Genomic DNA, 20,470 nt, shown 5'->3' on the forward strand with positions numbered 1-20,470 from the left:
CCGTCAAGTGTAACCCAGTCCCCGGGCTAATGAATGCCAGACTCGCTGGAACATCGGATCAAAGGTAGATTTCAGTTGGGGCCATTACGCAGTCGCCGTGTGTTCACTGTGCCTTGTGTGTCATGATGAATGCCCTTATTCAGGGCCCCCTTCTTGATTAAAGTCAATATGGCCGACCCCTCTTGCAATTTACCAGTAAACATATGGACGCTGCATCTAAACATATCACTGAGAACAATGGCGGAGGAATTACTGATTACAGGAGCGCAATTATACGTGGCTGCAACTCCACATCTGCTTGTACTGTATATGAACAAAATGGGGCACCTGGCCCTTTAAGGACCGATTTTAATGGTGGCAAAGTGGGCAATTGCATAGGGCCACCATGAAAATGAGAAGCAACAGTGTACTAGTATTTAGCTGCATATGGCGGTAAAATGAATGGCAGCATCATGTGGGAAGTATGTGGTAAGAATATGTGGGCAGTCTGGAAACAATGGAAATGGATATTTGGGCACTATGTGGCGGTATTATGTGGGTTTGTAACTGCAGTATTATCTTAACGATATATAGTGGTATTATGTGAGTTGCTAATGGCATTATGTGGTGGTATTATGAGGGTTGTTAAGAGCAGAATCATCCTGGCACTTATTGAAGGTATTATGTGAGTAGTTAAGTAGTATTATCTTGGCACTATATGGCGGTATTATTTTGAGTATTTAATTGATATTAGCTAGGCAATAGAGTTGGTACGAATTGATTTGCACAACCCCAAACTAGCGGCACAACAGTGGTCTGTGGCTGCTGGAAGGGATAGGGATTATCAATTCTTACCGGTTAGCGTCTGTGGCTCTTCCTTTGGTTAGCCATCCTGGTGCGTGGCACATGGGATGTCATGCCAGGCAGACCAATCAAAAGAAGAGCTGCAGATGCTGGCAGGTAAGAGTCGGTTCTTCATCTGTCCAGGAGCCAGTGGAATCAGACACACGAATAAAGTCGCAGCAAGTCTACTTGGCACTATATGGCGGTTTTATGTGGGTTGTTAGTAAGGAGAATTATCATGGTACTATATGGTGGCTTCTTAATAGCAGTATCATCATGGTATTATGTGAGTTGATAGTGATACTATTTAAGCACTATGTGATGGTATTATACGGGTTGCTAATAACAGTATTATTTTTGCAGTATATGGTGGGATTATGAGGGCTGGAATTAAGGAAAATGTGAGGATCTCTACATTGCTTATTGCCCCATTTTATATACTGCACCCTATTACCCTGGATAAAGACGTTATTACTACGTAACTTGACCTGTTATCCATTCAGGGGTCTTGGAAAGCTGAGTGACAGCTGAGTGGGTGGTTTGGTTGTCACCAATACTGTACAATATAATGCTAGACAACTCCAAGGATATAGCGCAAGGAAATACACCAAATCTGAGCAACATGAATGATCTTAAGAGGAAACAATCATCTCATCACTTTCAACCTTCTGCTGCACCAATTTTCATCCATTTTGGTCCACGCGTCTCTTATTACAATCCGTACAACGTCATTCATATTTCTCCTATACAAAAAGTTTCCGAGCTTCTCCTACCCATTACATTGTGATAAACAGTAGATTACAACTTGCGTCCGTGCGCTGTCCACTTTTTTTCACGGAACCATAACTCAAATCGAAAAAACAACATGTCTCTGGTCTTTTTTTTTTTCTTTTTGTAGACACTTGGTCTATAAAGAAAACACGGACGTATGAACAACTCCATAGACTATAAGGAGCTTATGAAAAACGCGTAGAATGCGTTTATGAGAAATGGACGTCTGAATTAATAGCAACTGAAGACCCAAAATAGATACATAGATAGATGTCAATACAATAGTTCGATAGAGGGTTCCATGGATCGATAGAGGGTTCCGTAGATCGATAGAGGGTTCCGTAGATCGATAGAGGGTTCCGTAGATCGATAGAGGGTTCCGTAGATCGATAGAGGGGTTCGACAGATCGATAGAGGGGTTCGACAGATCGATAGAGGGGTCCGACAGATCGATAGAGGGGTTCAACAGATCGATAGAGGGGTTCGACAGATCGATAGAGGGGTCCGACAGATCGATAGAGGGGTTCGACAGATCGATAGAGGGGTTCGACAGATCGATAGAGGGGTTCGACAGATCGATAGAGGGGTCCGACAGACCGATAGAGGGGTTCGACAGATCGATAGAGGGGTTCGACAGATCGATAGAGGGGTTCGACAGATCGATAGAGGGGTTCGACAGATCGATAGAGGGGTTCGACAGATCGATAGAGGGGTTTGACAGATCGATAGAGGGGTTCGACAGATCGATAGAGGGGTTTGACAGATCGATAGAGGGTTCCGTAGATCGATAGAGGGTTCCGTAGATCGATAGAGGGTTCCGTAGATCGATAGAGGGTTCTATAAATCGATAGAGGGTTCTATAAATCGATAGAGGGTTCTATAAATCGATAGAGGGTTCTATAAATCGATAGAGGGTTCTATAAATCGATAGAGGGTTCTATAAATCGATAGAGGGTTCTATAAATCGATAGAGGGTTCTATAAATCGATAGAGGGTTCCCTAGAGCGAGAGGGTTCCATAGATTGATACAGGGTTCCCTAAATTGATAAAGGGTTCCCTAGAGCAATAGAGGGTTTCATAGATAGTTGGAGGGGTTCGATAGATCAATGGAGGGGTTCGATAGATCAATGGAGGGGTTCGACAGAGCAATGGAGGGGTTCGACAGAGCAATGGAGGGGTTCGACAGAGCAATAGAGGGGTTCGACAGATCGATAGAGGGGTTCGACAGATCGATAGAGGGGTTCATAGATTGATAGAGGGTTCCATAGAGCGATAGAGGGTTCCACAGATCGATAGAGGGTTCCATAGAGCGATAGAGGGTTCCATAGAGCGATAGAGGGTTCCATAGAGCGATAGAGGGTTCCATAGAGCGATAGAGGGTTCCATAGAGCGATAGAGGGTTCCATAGAGCGATAGAGGGTTCCATAGAGCGATAGAGGGTTCCATAGATAGTTGGAGGGGTTCGATAGATCAATGGAGGGGTTCGACAGATCGATAGAGGAGTTCGACAGATCGATAGAGGGTTCCGTAGATCGATAGAGGGTTCCGTAGATCGATAGAGGGTTCTATAAATCGATAGAGGGTTCTATAAATCGATAGAGGGTTCTATAAATCGATAGAGGGTTCTATAAATCGATAGAGGGTTCTATAAATCGATAGAGGGTTCTATAAATCGATAGAGGGTTCCCTAGAGCGATAGAGGGTTCCATAGATTGATACAGGGTTCCCTAAATTGATAAAGGGTTCCCTAGAGCAATAGAGGGTTTCATAGATAGTTGGAGGGGTTCGATAGATCAATGGAGGGGTTCGACAGAGCAATGGAGGGGTTCGGCAGAGCAATGGAGGGGTTCGACAGAGCAATGGAGGGGTTCGGCAGAGCAATGGAGGGGTTCGGCAGAGCAATGGAGGGGTTCGGCAGATCGATAGAGGGGTTCGGCAGATCGATAGAGGGGTTCGACAGATCGATAGAGGGGTTCGACAGATCGATAGAGGGGTTCGACAGATCGATAGAGGGGTTCGACAGATCGATAGAGGGGTTCGACAGATCGATAGAGGGGTTCGACAGATCGATAGAGGGGTTCGACAGATCGATAGAGGGGTTCGACAGATCGATAGAGGGTTCCATAGAGCGATAGAGGGTTCCATAGAGCGATAGTGGGTTCCATAGAGGGTTCCATAGAGGGTTCCATAGATCGATAGAGGGTTCCATAGAGCGATAGAGGGTTCCATAGAGGGTTCCATAGATCGATAGAGGGTTCCCTAGATCGATACAGGGGTTTGATAGATCAATGGAGGGGTTCAACAGATTGATAGAGGGGTTCGATAGAGGGTTCCATAGATCGTTCAATAGATCATTCAATAGAGGGTTCCATAGATCGTTTGATAGCGAGTTCCATAGATTGGACTGATGATGACGAGGATTTGCATGGAAACTCCCTGAAAGTTTCTCAGTGACCAAAAATATCTAGAAATGCTGCTAGAAGAGCTCGGAAAGTCAGGACTTGCTATGAAAACGCCCATATAAGTATAACTGAAAATATAGATACCGGCACTGGTATAAAAAATGTAACTCAAAACCTGTATGAAAATGCATAGTATGTAAATATAAAATGAAGGAAAGAAAAAGAAAAAACAAAAAGGATGATGACACAGATAGAGGGTTCGATAGATAGATAATATATGGATAGATAGATAGATGGATAGAGGGATAGCTAGAGGGATAGATAGATAGAGGGATAGATAGATAGAGAGATAGATAGAGGGATAGATAGATAGATAGATAGATAGAGGGATAGATAGATAGATAGATAGATAGAGGGATAGATAGATAGATAGAGGGATAGATGGATAGAGGGATAGATAGATAGAGGGATAGATAGATAGAGGGATAGATAGATAGAGGGATAGATAGAGGGATAGATAGATAGAGGGATAGATAGATAGAGGGATAGATAGATAGAGGGATAGATAGATAGATAGAGGGATAGATAGATAGATAGATAGAGGGATAGATAGAGGGATAGATAGATAGATAAATAGATAGATAGAGGGATAGATAGAGGGATAGATAGAGGGATAGATAGATAGATAGATAGATAGAGGGATAGATAGAGGGATATATAGATAGATAGATAGATAGAGGGATAGATAGAGGGATAGATAGATAGATAGATAGAGGGATAGATAGATAGATAGATAGAGGGATAGATAGATAGATAGATAGAGGGATAGATAGATAGATAGATAGAGGGCTAGATAGATAGATAGATAGAGGGATAGATAGATAGAGGGATAGATAGATAGAGGGATAGATAGAGGGATAGATAGAGGGATAGATAGATAGAGGGATAGATAGAGGGATAGATAGATAGATAGATAGATAGATAGATAGAGGGATAGATAGATAGATAGATAGAGGGATAGATAGATAGATAGATAGAGGGATAGATAGATAGAGGGATAGATAGATAGAGGGATAGATAGAGGGATAGATAGAGGGATAGATAGATAGAGGGATAGATAGATAGATAGATAGAGGGATAGATAGATAGATAGATAGAGGGATAGATAGATAGATAGATAGAGGGATAGATAGATAGATAGATAGAGGGCTAGATAGATAGATAGATAGAGGGATAGATAGATAGAGGGATAGATAGATAGAGGGATAGATAGAGGGATAGATAGATAGAGGGATAGATAGAGGGATAGATAGATAGATAGATAGATAGATAGATAGATAGAGGGATAGATAGATAGATAGATAGAGGGATAGATAGATAGATAGATAGAGGGATAGATGGATAGAGGGATAGATAGATAGAGGGATAGATAGATAGAGGGATAGATAGATAGAGGGATAGATAGAGGGATAGATAGATAGAGGGATAGATAGATAGAGGGATAGATAGATAGATAGATAGATAGAGGGATAGATAGAGGGATAGATAGATAGATAAATAGATAGATAGAGGGATAGATAGAGGGATAGATAGAGGGATAGATAGATAGATAGATAGAGGGATAGATAGATAGATAGATAGATAGATAGATAGATAGATAGATAGAGGGATAGATAGAGGGATAGATAGATAGATAGATAGATAGATAGAGGGATAGATAGATAGATAGATAGAGGGATAGATAGATAGATAGATAGAGGGATAGATAGATAGATAGATAGATATGTATGGATAAATAGAGGGATAGAAGGATGGATATATAGTATTGCTCTCTCCATACTTGAAGGACTGGAGATGAAAGTTCACAGCCACCCTCAGAACTGCTCTGCTATAAGGACGATCGTCCCGCTGGTCGTATGGTGCCGATTGTAGGGGAAAACGCAGTCCATGTCCTTCTAATGTAGACATCTCCCACCTGACGTCCCCGGGTGGTCTCCAGTTTGTGGCTTTTCCACTGGAGCAGCCCGGATGAGAGCTGCAGTTTCTCCGCAGGCTGGAGCCCCTGTAATCCCCTTCCCATGATGGATAACTTCTTGTAACTCCAGGTCCTGTAGGTTCCTGAGCTTCTCTGCACTTACCTTACTCCAGCGGGATCCAAGGGCAAAGTGTCCAAGGGTCAGCAGCAGCAGAACCGGCAGGCGCAGAGGTTACACAGTGCAGCCGCCGCACAGCCCTGTCTCCGGCACTGCTCGTGTGCAGCACTGTGCACTGACACCGCTAATGATTCACAGCTCTGACACTCCTCTCATTCACCTAATCCTTCCCTCCTGCTCTGCCCCCTCTGCTCTCACCTCCTCCTTCTCTCACTTCTCTTACAATCCCCTTATCTCTTGCAAAACAAAGCTTTTGTATAGGAGATTTCTGTGGATTTTACAGTTTCACCTCTTTTTTTTTTCATTGTATTGCATAGAAACTAGTTTCTACCAGGACAGTGAGGATGGAGAAGAGATTTGGGGGCTGCCATAGACCATCATCCCGCAACAGGATCCAACCTATAGAAATCTGTCCCATAATAGTTGTGTACAGATAGTGGCCACATTCATTGCTGGATGTGAATATTCCCATTTATCCATCCTATAGCATACTTTTTTTTATTTTTTTTTCTGCATATTGTTCTTTATTTTATTTATTTTTTGTTTATTTTTCTTCTAAATCTTTTGTTTATTTTGCTGCATATTTTTCAATTCATTCTAAGTTTTGTATTTATTTTTTGCATATTTTTTATTCATTTTTTTGCCTATCTTTCTTTATTTTATTTATTCTAAATCTTTTATTTGTTTGCATATTTTTATTTATATATTATATATCTTTTATTTTTGCATATTTTTATTCATTTTATTTTTTGTCTATTTTTCTTTATTTTAATCTAAATCTTTTATGTTTTTGTATATTTTTTTATTTATTCTAAATCTTTTGTTTATTTTTTTGCATGTTTTATTTAGTCTAAATCTTTTGTTTATTTTTTTGCATGTTTTATTTATTCTAAATGATTTATTTATTTTTTTGCATATGTTTTATTTTTTTGCCTATTTTTTTTATTTTATTTATTATTTATTCTAAATCTTTTGTTTATTTTTTACATATGTTTTATTTTTTTTTAATATTTTATTTATTTTTGCATATTTTTTATTCATTTTATTTTTTTGCCTATTTTTTTATTTTATTTATTCTAAATCTTTTGTTTATTTTTTGCATATTTTATATTTATTTATTCTAAATCTTTTGTTTATTTTTTTGCATTTTTTATTTATTCTAAATCTTTTATTTTTGCATATTTTTATTCATCTTATTTTTTTGCATATTTTTCTTTATTTTATTTATTTATTCTAATCTTTTATTTTTTTTGCATGTTTTATTTATTTTTAATCTTTTGTTTATTTTTTTGCTTTTTTATTTATTTATTCTAAATCTTTTATTTATTTTTGCATATTGTTTTATTAATTTTATTTTTTTTTGCGTATTTTTCTTTATTTTATTTATTTGTTCTAAATCTTTTGTTAATTTTTTGCATATTTTTTATTTATTCATTATATAGCTTATTTATTTTTGCATATTTTTTATACATTTTGTTATTTTTTTGCTTATTTTTCTTTTATTTATTCTAAATTATTTTTTGTGTATTTTTTATTTATTTATTCTAAATCTTATATTTATTCTTTGGTATTTTTTATTTATTCAAAATATTTTATTTATTTGCATAATTTTATTTATTCTAAATCTTTTGGGGGGTTTTGTGTATTTTTTTATTTATTTTAGTTATAATAATCATTATTTCTATAGCGCCAACATATTCCACAGCGTTTTACAATTAAGAGGTTCATATATAAACAAACATTCATATTTTTATCATATTTTTATTTTAAGTATTTTATTTATTTATTTGCATATTTTTTTATTTATTTATTTGTTTCCTTATTTTAAATCTCTTATTTATTTTGCATATTTTTTTATTCATTTTATTTATTTACTCTGAATTTTTTATTTATTTTGCATACTTTTTATTTTTTTATTCTAAATATTTTATTTTATTTTTTTATTTTGTTTTATTCTACAATCTTATATTTTAGTTATTTTCCATATTTTTTATTTATTTTGTTTTTTATTTATTCTGAACCTTTTATTTTTTGCCATATTTTTTTGATTTTGTTTGTTTATTGTAAATCTTTTAGTATTTATTTGTGTATTTTTTATTTATTTTATTAATTTGTTGTAAATCTTGTTTATTTTTTTTTTCATTTTATTTTTTTAATTTATGTGTTTATCCTAAATCTTTTATCTATTTACGTTATTTTATTTATTTGTTGGGGTGTTTTTGTTTGTTTTTTTTTTATTTTATTTATCCTAAACCTTCTTTTATTTATTTAAATATTTTTTAGACAGAGCTTCTAATCTCCTGCATTGGTGTATATACTGCTCAAAAAAATAAAGGGAACATTAAAATACCATTTTGTTGTTTAAATCTTCCCTTTATTTTTTGAACAGTATAGTTAAAGGGGCTATGCCTTTTAAAATTCAGGGTTATTCCTTACACCCCTCCCCCAAAAAAGCAAGTTCTTTCCTATCCAAATGAGCAGAGGTGGCATGCTCAGCATCTGCTCCATTCATTGTCAATGAAGCTGATGGAGAGAGTGGAGGACAGAGCTCAGTTCTCCTGCAGTCCCATAGTCAATGAAGAGACCCATTCTCAGGGTTCCTGACCCCCAACCCCAGGAATGTTGGGGCTCTCAATGGTCAAAGCCTCAGTAACCCTCCATAGACCTATATTTGGACATTTTTGTCCCAACTTCACCAAATATCACCTATCCACAGGTCACACTACTAGGACCATGAATGGAGCAATGGTCGGCCACCTCTTAATTCATTCTTCTTGGGAAGGCTCATAGTTGTACTTTCCAGTCCCAAAGCTGAGGACTTCGGAGCCTTGTTGTCCGGATCCCCAGTGGGACCCCCAAGTAATAACCTAATTATCACCAATCCTGTGGAACGGAAATAACTCAACTCGTTAATTGAAACAAACCTTTCGGGCATCATGTAAATGAGCTTCTGGCCAAAATCAGGGCCGATCAGTGATTGAAGGAGTCACAAAACATCAGCACATCTAATTACAAGGGATCTGCTGCCAACAACAATTAATTTTAGGCCGGTCCAAAAATTATCCAATAATCAACTAATGACCCCCTTGCTTAAAATCATCCAATATTCGGCTAATGACCGCCATGTTTACAGTTATGGATCATTTCAGGAGCCCTCATTCCACTGAGCGTAAAAGGGCCTTCAGGACGGCCCTCACCTTCATATGGGTTAGGGTCCGACACTGATGAAAGGTGCGACATGCGATTGCTACACTTCTTGGATATTGTGGGTTGTTTTTCATTTTGTGTAGGTTCATATGTTAGGTATGGTGCTCTGTCCATTCTATGTATTATTTGTCCGGTCCACAGGTTAATAACCCCCTGCAGTGCTTCTGTCCCTAGGTGTTGGGGAGGGGGGCCTGGGATCCACCCAAGCTCTCTGTTTACCTGGGGGATTAGTCAGTCTGTCTGAGAACTAAGAGAGAAGCGGGAAGATTTATCCTCTGTGAGAGAAGCTGAGGTTCCCCAGAGAGACTTGGACATTTATCACTTACTGGACTATATCTGTGTTTCTGGACTATTTTACCCTCTGTGTGGTAGATTATTTTAAGGACCATCTGATTTTGCTTGGAATAAATGTTTGGATTGTTCATCAATCTGTCGCTCTGTTGATTTTGGGATATCGGAGAAGAACCCCGTGACAGGCCCATATATTCTTTTTGCACAGGGGCCCAAGATGTAACGGGGCCCATTTCTACCTCCAATGCAGTTGTTTTTTTGCATTTGTATGACCTCTTGGGCTACAAAGGGCCTTGTGGTGGTGGGATATTGTGGGTTGTGTATCATTTTGTGTAGGTTCATATGTTAGGCGTGGTGCTCTGTCCATTCTATGTATTATTTTTCCGGTCTGCAGGTTAACCCTAGAACGCGCAAGCAATTCAATCTACCATAGAAAACAAATGACCTAGCAGGCCTGTGAGGCCCCAGGTATGCGTTCTAGGGTTAATAACCCCCTGCAGTGCTTCTGTCCCCAGGTGTGGGGGAGGGGGGCCTCTCTGTTTACGAGGGGGATTAGTCAGTCTATCTGAGAATTTCAAGAGAGAAGCAGGAAGATTTATCCTCTGTGGGAGAAGCTGAGGCTCCCCAGAGAGACTTGGACATTTATCGCTTACTGGACTATATCTGTGTTTCTGGACTATTTTACCCTTTTTATGGTGTATTATTTTAAGGACCGTCTGATTTTGGTTGGAATAAATGTTTGAATTGTTCATCAATCTCTCGCTCTGTTGATTGTGTGATATCTGAGAAGGACTCTGTGACTGGCCCATATATTCTTCTTGCACAGGGGCACAAGAGGTAACGGGGCCCATTTCTATCTCCAAGGCAGTTGGATTTTTGCATTTTTATGACCTCTTGGGCTACAAATGGCACTATGATGGTGGGTTTTGTATCATTTTGTGTAGGTTCGTATTTTAGACATGAAGCACTGTCCATTCTATGTATTATTTGTCCTGTCTGCAGGTTAATAACCCCCTGCAATGCTTCTATCCCTAGGTGTGGGGTAGGGGGTTCTGGGATCCACCCAAACTCTCTGTTTACTTGGGGGATTAGTCAGTCTGTCTGAGAACTTCAAGAGAGAAGCAGGAAGATTCATCCTCTGTGGGAGAAGCTGATGCTCCCCAGAGAGATCGGGACATTTATCGCTTACTGGACTATATCCGTGTTTCTGAACTATTTTACCCTCTGTGTGGTGGATTATTTTAAGGACTGTCTGATTTTGCTTGGAATAAATGTTTGGATTGTTTATCAATCTCTCGCTCTGTTGATTGTGTGATATCGGAGAAGGACCCCTTGACAGACCCATATATTCTTTTTGCACAGGGGCCCAAGAGGTAACGGGGCCCATTTCTACCTCCAAGGCAGTTGGATTTTTGCATTTTTATGACCTCTTGGGCTACAAAGGGCCCTATGATGATGGGATATTGTGGGTTATGTATCATTTTGTGTAGGTTGGTATTTTAGGAGGGAGGCTTTGTCCGTTCTATGTATTATTTGTCCTGTGTGCAGTTTAATAACCCCCTGCAGTGCTTCTGTCCCTAGGTGTGGGTGAGGGCAGCCTGGAATCCACCCAAACTCTCTGTTTACCTGGGGGATTATTCTGTCTGTCTGAGAACTTCAAGAGAGAATCAGGAAGATTCATCCTCTGTGGGAGAAGCAGAGGTTCCCCAGAGAGATCTGAACATTTATCGCTTACTGGACTATATCCGTGTTTCTGGACTATTTTACCCTCTGTGTGGTGGATTATTTTATGGACCGTCTGATTTTGCTTGGAATAAATGTTTGAATTGTTCATCAATCTCTTCCTCTGTTGATTGTGTGATATCGGAGAAGGACTCCGTGACTGGCCCATATATTCTTCTATTCTTCTTGCACAGGGGCCCATTTCTACCTCCAAAGCAGGTGCAATTTTGCAATTTTATGAGCGCTACAGCTGCAAAAGACCCATATATTCTTCTTGCATAGGGGTCCTTTTGTGTCTACGTCATAGGACCCCAGAGGTAGGACCCACACCTATCAGCTCTATATATGTATAGAAATGTCACCCCCCCCCCATAATAAGACCCTGCATAAATCAGCACATCCACCAATCTGTGCAGCCGCATCTGTCAACACCCGGACTGACAATCTCCGCCAGCACGCCCCGCGTCTGTGTTATCGCCCGGCTACACGTACCATTCCGCTCTTATCTTTCCCAGCAAATATAAAAATAGCAGCACAGACGCAATGAGCGGCATCTGCACGTACACCCGTGATGGAAGCACAGGGATAAACGGCGCCCCCTGCTGCTCACGTCCCAGTATTAATGTCAATATCCAGACCAGAATTCTACATGTGTTCATGGGGCTGCCCCATTATAGGCAGTCTTTCCTATGTCAGCCACTAATGAGCAGCTGTATGCTGCCCATCAGTGCACTGGCCTTAATGACCTATAATTTGGACATATGACCCGGCAGCTGCCCTGGGAATGCAGTACAGTCAGCCGGGAGGCCACTCACCCCATGGCCGCCATCTACAACTGGACTTTACCACTTATGGAAAAGCAGCTGCCATAGAGAGACAACTGCTCGCCAACGTGGACTTGTGGCACCGTCTACAAGACTAAACGTGATGACATGTAGGGCGAGCGTGCATAGGGAAAGTGGAGTACGCCGCTATCAGACAGCTCTGGGGGTGGCATATCATCCAGGAGAAGAAAAAAAAAACAAACACAGAGGAGTGGGAATCAAACTCAGGACCCCAGCACTGCAATAATGCTAACCACTGAGCCCCCGGGCTGCAAAGATCACCCCTCTCACATCTGTCACCTATAGATAACCACTGAGCTGCCAGGCTGCCCTGATCACTGTTCTAACCTCGGTCACCTATAGATCACTACTGAGCTGCCAGGCTGCCCTAATCACCGCTCTAACCTTTGTCACCAATAGATCACCACTGAGCCCCCGGACTGCCCTGATCACTGCTCACACATCTGTCACCTATAGATAACCACTGAGTCCCCAGGCTGCCATGATCAACGTTCTATCCTCTGTCACCTATAGATCCCCACTGAGCCAGCGAACTGCCCTAATTAGTGCTCTAATATGTCACCTCTAGATCACCACTGAGCCCCCGGGCTGCCATGATCACCACTCTCACATCTGTCACCTATAGATCACCAATGAGCCCCCGGGCTGCCCTGATCACTGCTCACATATCTGCCACCTATAGATCACCACTGTGACCCTAGGCTGCCCTAATCACCACACTCACATCTGTCAACTATAGATAACCACTGAGCCCCTGGGCTCCCCTGATCATTGCTCTCACATCTGTCAGCTATAGATCACTACTGATCCCCCGATATGCCCTGGTCACTTATAGACACATGGGCATCCAGGTTATTGTGGGAACACACCACATCCTCATCACATCTTCCACCTGACACCACATATCCTTGTTATGTCACATCTGATCTTCATAACAAGGTCATGGGATCGTCTGTATATTTACCTGTTCACGAGCTGCACACCAGCTGATAACAGATAACATCAGAGCGTCAACTGGTTTCCATGCCATGGTCTGAGGGTGTGTATCTATAAAACTGACTGGAAACTGTCCAGACTACTCAGATGCATTTAGGAAGATAACTACTATAATACTGCCCCCTATGTACAAGAATATAACTACTATAATACTGCCCCTATGTACAAGAATATAACTACTATAATACTGCCCCCTATGTACAAGAATATAACTACTATAATACTGCCCCTATGTACAAGAATATAACTACTATAATACTGCCCCTATGTACAAGAATATAACTACTATAATACTGCCCCCTATGTACAAGAATATAACTACTATAATACTGCCCCTATGTACAAGAATATAACTACTATAATACTGTCCCCTATGTACAAGAATATAACTACTATAATACTGCCCCTATGTACAAGAATATAACTACTATAATACTGCCCCTATGTACAAGAATATAACTACTATAATACTGCCCCCTATATACAAGAATATAACTACTATAATACTGGCCCCTATGTACAAGAATATAACTACTATAATACTGCCCCCTATGTACAAGAATATAACTACTATAATACTGGCCCCTATGTACAAGAATATAACTACTATAATACTGCCCCTATGTACAAGAATATAACTACTATAATACTGCCCCCCTATGTACAAGAATATAACTACTATAATACTGCCCCTATGTACAAGAATATAACTACTATAATACTGGCCCCTATGTACAAGAATATAACTACTATAATACTGCCCCTATGTACAAGAATATAACTACTATAATACTGCCCCTATGTACAAGAATATAACTACTATAATACTGGCCCCTATGTACAAGAATATAACCACTATAATACTGCCCCTATGTACAAGAATATGACTACTATAATACTGCCCCATATGTACAAGAATATAACTACTATAATACTGCCCCCTATATACAAGAATATAACTACTATAATACAACCTCCTGTGTACAAGAATATAACTACTATAATACTGCCCCCTATGTACAAGGATATAACTACTATAATACTGCCCCTATGTACAAGAATATGACTACTATAATACTGCTCCTATGTACAAGAATATAACTACTATAATACTGCCCCTATGTACAAGAATATAACTACTATAATACTGCTCCCTATGTACAAGAATATAACTTCTATAATACTGCCCCCTATGTACAAGAATATAACTGCTATAATACTGCCCCTATGTACAAGAATATAACTACTATAATACTGCCCCTATGTACAAGAAGATAACTACTATAATACTGCTCCTATGTACAAGAATATGACTACTATAATACAGCCCCCTATGTACAAGAATATAACTACTATAATACTGCCCCCTATGTACAAGAATATAACTACTATAATACTGGCCCCTATGTACAAGAATATAACTACTATAATACTGCCCCTATGTACAAGAATATAACTACTATAATACTGCCCCCCTATGTACAAGAATATAACTACTATAATACTGCCCGCTATGTACAAGAATATAACTACTATAATACTGCCCCTATGTACAAGAAGATAACTACTATAATACTGCTCCTATGTACAAGAATATGACTACTATAATACAGCCCCCTATGTACAAGGATATAACTACTATAATACTGACCCCTATGTACAAGAATATAACTACTATAATACTGCTCCTATGTACAAGAATATAACTACTATAATACTGCCCCTATGTACAAGAATATAACTACTATAATACCACCTCCTGTGTACAAGAATATAACTACTATAATACTGCCCCCTATGTACAAGGATATAACTACTATAATACTGCCCCTATGTACAAGAATATAACTACTATAATACTGCCCCCTATGTACAAGAATATAACTACTACAATACTGCCGCTATGTACAAGAATATAACTACTATAATACTGCTCCCTATGTACAAGAATATAACTACTATAATACTGCCCGCTATGTACAAGAATATAACTACTATAATACTGCCCCTATGTACAAGAAGATAACTACTATAATACTGCTCCTATGTACAAGAATATGACTACTATAATACAGCCCCCTATGTACAAGGATATAACTACTATAATACTGCCCCCTATGTACAAGAATATAACTACTATAATACTGCTCCTATGTACAAGAATATAACTACTATAATACTGCCCCTATGTACAAGAATATAACTACTATAATACTGCCCCCTATATACAAGAATATAACTACTATAATACTGCCCCCTATGTACAAGAATATAACTACTATAATACTGCCCCCTATGTACAAGAATATAACTACTATAATACTGCCCCATGTACAAGAATATAACTACTATAATACTGCTCCTATTTACAAGAATATAACTACTATAATACGGCTCCTATGTACAAGAATATAACTACTATAATACTGCACCCTATGTACAAGAATATAACTACTATAATACTGCCCCCTATGTACAAGAATATAACTACTATAATACTGCCCCTATGTACAAGAATTTAACTACTATAATACTGCCCCTATGTACAAGAATATAACTACTATAATACTGCCCCCTGTGTACAAGAATATAACTACTATAATACTGCCCCCTATGTACAAGAATATAACTACTATAATACTGCCTCTATGTACAAGAATATAACTACTATAATACTGCCCCCTATGTACAAGAATATAACTACTATAATACTGCCCCATGTACAAGAATATAACTACTATAATACTGCTCCTATGTACAAGAATATAACTACTATAATACGGCTCCTATGTACAAGAATATAACTACTATAATACTGCCCCTATGTACAAGAATATAACTACTATAATACTGCCCCCTGTGTACAAGAATATAACTACTATAATACTGCCCCCTATGTACAAGAATATAACTACTATAATACTGCCTCTATGTACAAGAATATAACTACTATAATACTGCCCCCTATGTACAAGAATATAACTACTATAATACCACCTCCTGTGTACAAGAATATAACTACTATAATACTGCCCCCTATGTACAAGAATATAACTACTATAATACTGCTCCTATGTACAAGAATATAACTACTATAATACCACCTCCTGTGTACAAGAATATAACTACTATAATACTGCCCCCTATGTACAAGAATATAACTACTATAATACTGCCCCCCTATGTACAAGAATATAACTACTATAATACTGCTCCCTATGTACAAGAATATAACTACTATAATACTGGCCCCTATGTACAAGAATATAACTACTATAATACTGCCCCCTATGTACAAGAATATAACTACTATAATACTGCCCCTATGTACAAGAATATAACTACTATAATACTGCTCCTATGTACAAGAATATAACTACTATAATACTGTCCCTATAAACAAGAATATAACTACTATAATACTGCCCCCTATGTGCAAGAATATAACTACTATAATATTGCCCCCTATGTACAAGAATATAACTACTATAATATTGCCCCCTATGTACAAGAATATAACTACTATAATACTGCCCCTATATACAAGAATACAACTACTATAATACTGCCCCCTATGTACAAGAATATAACTACTATAATACTGCCCCCTATGTACAAGAATATAACTACTATAATACTGTCCCCTATGTACAGGAGTATAACTACTATAATACTGCCCCCTATGTACAAGAATATAACTACTATAATACGGCCCCTATGTACAAGAATATAACTACTATAATACTGCCCCCTATGTACAAGAATATAACTACTATAATACTGCCCCATGTACAAGAATATAACTACTATAATACTACCCCCTATGTACAAGAATATAACTACTATAATACTGTCCCCTATGTACAGGAGTATAACTACTATAATACTGCCCCCTATGTACAAGAATATAACTACTATAATACTGCACCCTATGTACAAGAATATAACTACTATAATACTGTACCCTATGTACAAGAATATAACTACCATAATACTGCCCCTATGTACAAGAATTTAACTACTATAATACCACCTCCTGTGTACAAGAATATAACTACTATAATACTGCCCCCTATGTACAAGAATATAACTACTATAATACTGCCCCTATGTACAAGAATATAACTACTATAATACTGCCCCCTATGTACAAGAATATAACTACTATAATACTGCCCCTATGTACAAGAATATAAGTACTATAATACTGCCCCCTATGTACAAGAATATAACTACTATAATACCACCTCCTGTGTACAAGAATATAACTACTATAATACTGCCCCCTATGTACAAGAATATAACTACTATAATACTGCTCCTATGTACAAGAATATAACTACTATAATACCACCTCCTGTGTACAAGAATATAACTACTATAATACTGCCCCCTATGTACAAGAATATAACTACTATAATACCACCTCCTGTGTACAAGAATATAACTACTATAATACTGCCCCCTATGTACAAGAATATAACTACTATAATACTGCTCCTATGTACAAGAATATAACTACTATAATACCACCTCCTGTGTACAAGAATATAACTACTATAATACTGCCCCCTATGTACAAGAATATAACTACTATAATTCTGCCCCCTATGTACAAGAATATAACTACTATAATACTGCCCCCTATGTACAAGAATATAACTACTATAATACTGCTCCCTATGTACAAGAATATAACTACTATAATACTGGCCCCTATGTACAAGAATATAACTACTATAATACTGCCCCCTATGTACAAGAATATAACTACTATAATACTGCCCCTATGTACAAGAATATAACTACTATAATACTGCCCTCTATGTACAAGAATATAACTACTATAATACTGTCCCTATAAACAAGAATATAACTACTATAATACTGCCCCCTATGTGCAAGAATATAACTACTATAATATTGCCCCCTATGTACAAGAATATAACTACTATAATATTGCCCCCTATGTACAAGAATATAACTACTATAATACTGCCCCTATATACAAGAATACAACTACTATAATACTGCCCCCTATGTACAAGAATATAACTACTATAATACTGCCCCTATGTACAAGAATATAACTACTATAATACTGTCCCCTATGTACAGGAGTATAACTACTATAATACTGCCCCCTATGTACAAGAATATAACTACTATAATACGGCCCCTATGTACAAGAATATAACTACTATAATACTGCCCCCTATGTACAAGAATATAACTACTATAATACTGCCCCTATGTACAAGAATATAACTACTATAATACTACCCCCTATGTACAAGAATATAACTACTATAATACTGTCCCCTATGTACAGGAGTATAACTACTATAATACTGCCCCCTATGTACAAGAATATAACTACTATAATACTGCACCCTATGTACAAGAATATAACTACTATAATACTGCCCCCTATGTACAAGAATATAACTACTATAATACTGCCCCTATGTACAAGAATTTAACTACTATAATACTGCCCCCTATGTACAAGAATATAACTACTATAATACTGCCCCTATGTACAAGAATATAACTACTATAATACTGCCCCCTATGTACAAGAATATAACTACTATAATACTGCCCCTATGTACAAGAATATAAGTACTATAATACTGCCCCCTATGTACAAGAATATAACTACTATAATACTGCCCCCTATGTACAAGAATATAACTACTATAATACTGCCCCTATGTACAAGAATATAACTACTATAATACTGCCCCCTATGTACAAGAATATAACTACTATAATACTGCCCCTATGTACAAGAATATAACTACTATAATACTGCCCCCTATGTACAAGAATATAACTACTATAACATTAAAGAATAACGTTTGGAACTCCATTCTATGTCTGAACTGGGTGCAAAAAACCTAAAAAACATCACTATGGGGAGATAAGGTATGCACACCAGTGACTATGGAAGGGGAATACATGGAATAGCAGAAACTGCTGTGTGAATACTGACATGAAAAATTCAATAGCTATTTGTAAAAATGAAATGTGAAAAATGGAACCTGCATTACTGCCATGAATATATGAATAAAGAGAAATTTAGCTACTGAATTGATCAATGCAGAAGAGCCCCAACACTACGCCAAAGTATTTCTCTACGTTGGGGTCCCTAGCTTGTGTGTGTCCTCTCATGCAGTTAAAAAACTTACCGTGTATGGGACGCTGAGACCCAGGCTATATATGCGTATAATGTGGATTGGCAATAGGTGTGTATGGGGAGGGTTCACAAACGAAAAACTACTTTTTTAGGTTTTTTGCACCCAGTTCAGACATAGAATGGAGTTCCAAACGTTATTCTTTAATGTTAGTAGTTTTTCGTTTGTGAACCCTCCCCATACACACCTATTGCCAATCCATATCATACGCATATATAGCCTGGGTCTCAGCGTCCCATACACGGTAAGTTTTTTAACTGCATGAGAGGACACACACAAGCTAGGGACCCCAACGTAGAGAAATACTTTGGCGTAGTGTTGGGGCTCTTCTGCATTGATCAATTCAGTAGCTAAATTTCTCTTTATTCATATATTCATGGCAGTAATGCAGGTTCCATTTTTCACATTTCATTTTTACAAATAGCTATTGGATTTTTCAAGTCAGTATTCACACAGCAGTTTCTGCTATTCCATGTATTCCCCTTCCATAGTCACTGGTGTGCATACCTTATCTCCCCATATTACTACTATAATACTGCCCCTATGTACAAGAATATAAGTACTATAATACTGCCCCCTATGTACAAGAATATAACTACTATAATACTGCCCCCTATGTACAAGAATATAACTACTATAATACTGCTCCTATGTACAAGAATATAACTACTATAATACTGCCCCTATGTACAAGAATATAACTACTATAATACTGCTCCTATGTACAAGAATATAACTACTATAATACTGTCCGAATGTAGAAGAATATAACTACTATAATACTGTCCCTATAAACAAGAATATAACTACTATAATACTGCCCCCTATGTGCAAGAATATAACTACTATAATAATGCCCCCTATGTACAAGAATATAACTACTATAATATTGCCCCCTATGTACAAGAATATAACTACTATAATACTGCCCCTATGTACAAGAATATAACTACTATAATACTGCCCCCTATGTACAAGAATATAATTACTATAATACTGCCCCTATGTACAAGAATATAACTACTATAATACTGCTCCTATGTACAAGAATATAACTACTA

The 20,470-nt window shown here is 37.8% G+C and overlaps 1 protein-coding gene across 2 annotated transcripts in view; it reads right to left on the bottom strand.

The window, feature by feature from the left end:
• The window catches only part of PHLDB3 (pleckstrin homology like domain family B member 3), a 78,239-nt gene extending 71,986 nt beyond the window's left edge, over window positions 1-6,253 (bottom strand). For both annotated transcript variants that reach the window (XM_075327495.1, XM_075327494.1), the window contains exon 1: window positions 6,134-6,253. The gene's annotated coding sequence lies outside the window, so the exon portion shown is untranslated. The remainder of the gene's footprint in view (window positions 1-6,133) is intronic.
• Between the last annotated feature and the right edge of the window lie 14,217 nt (window positions 6,254-20,470).

The sequence above is a fragment of the Anomaloglossus baeobatrachus genome, chromosome 11 (genome assembly GCF_048569485.1).
Source record: "Anomaloglossus baeobatrachus isolate aAnoBae1 chromosome 11, aAnoBae1.hap1, whole genome shotgun sequence".
Lineage (NCBI taxonomy): Eukaryota > Metazoa > Chordata > Amphibia > Anura > Aromobatidae > Anomaloglossus > Anomaloglossus baeobatrachus.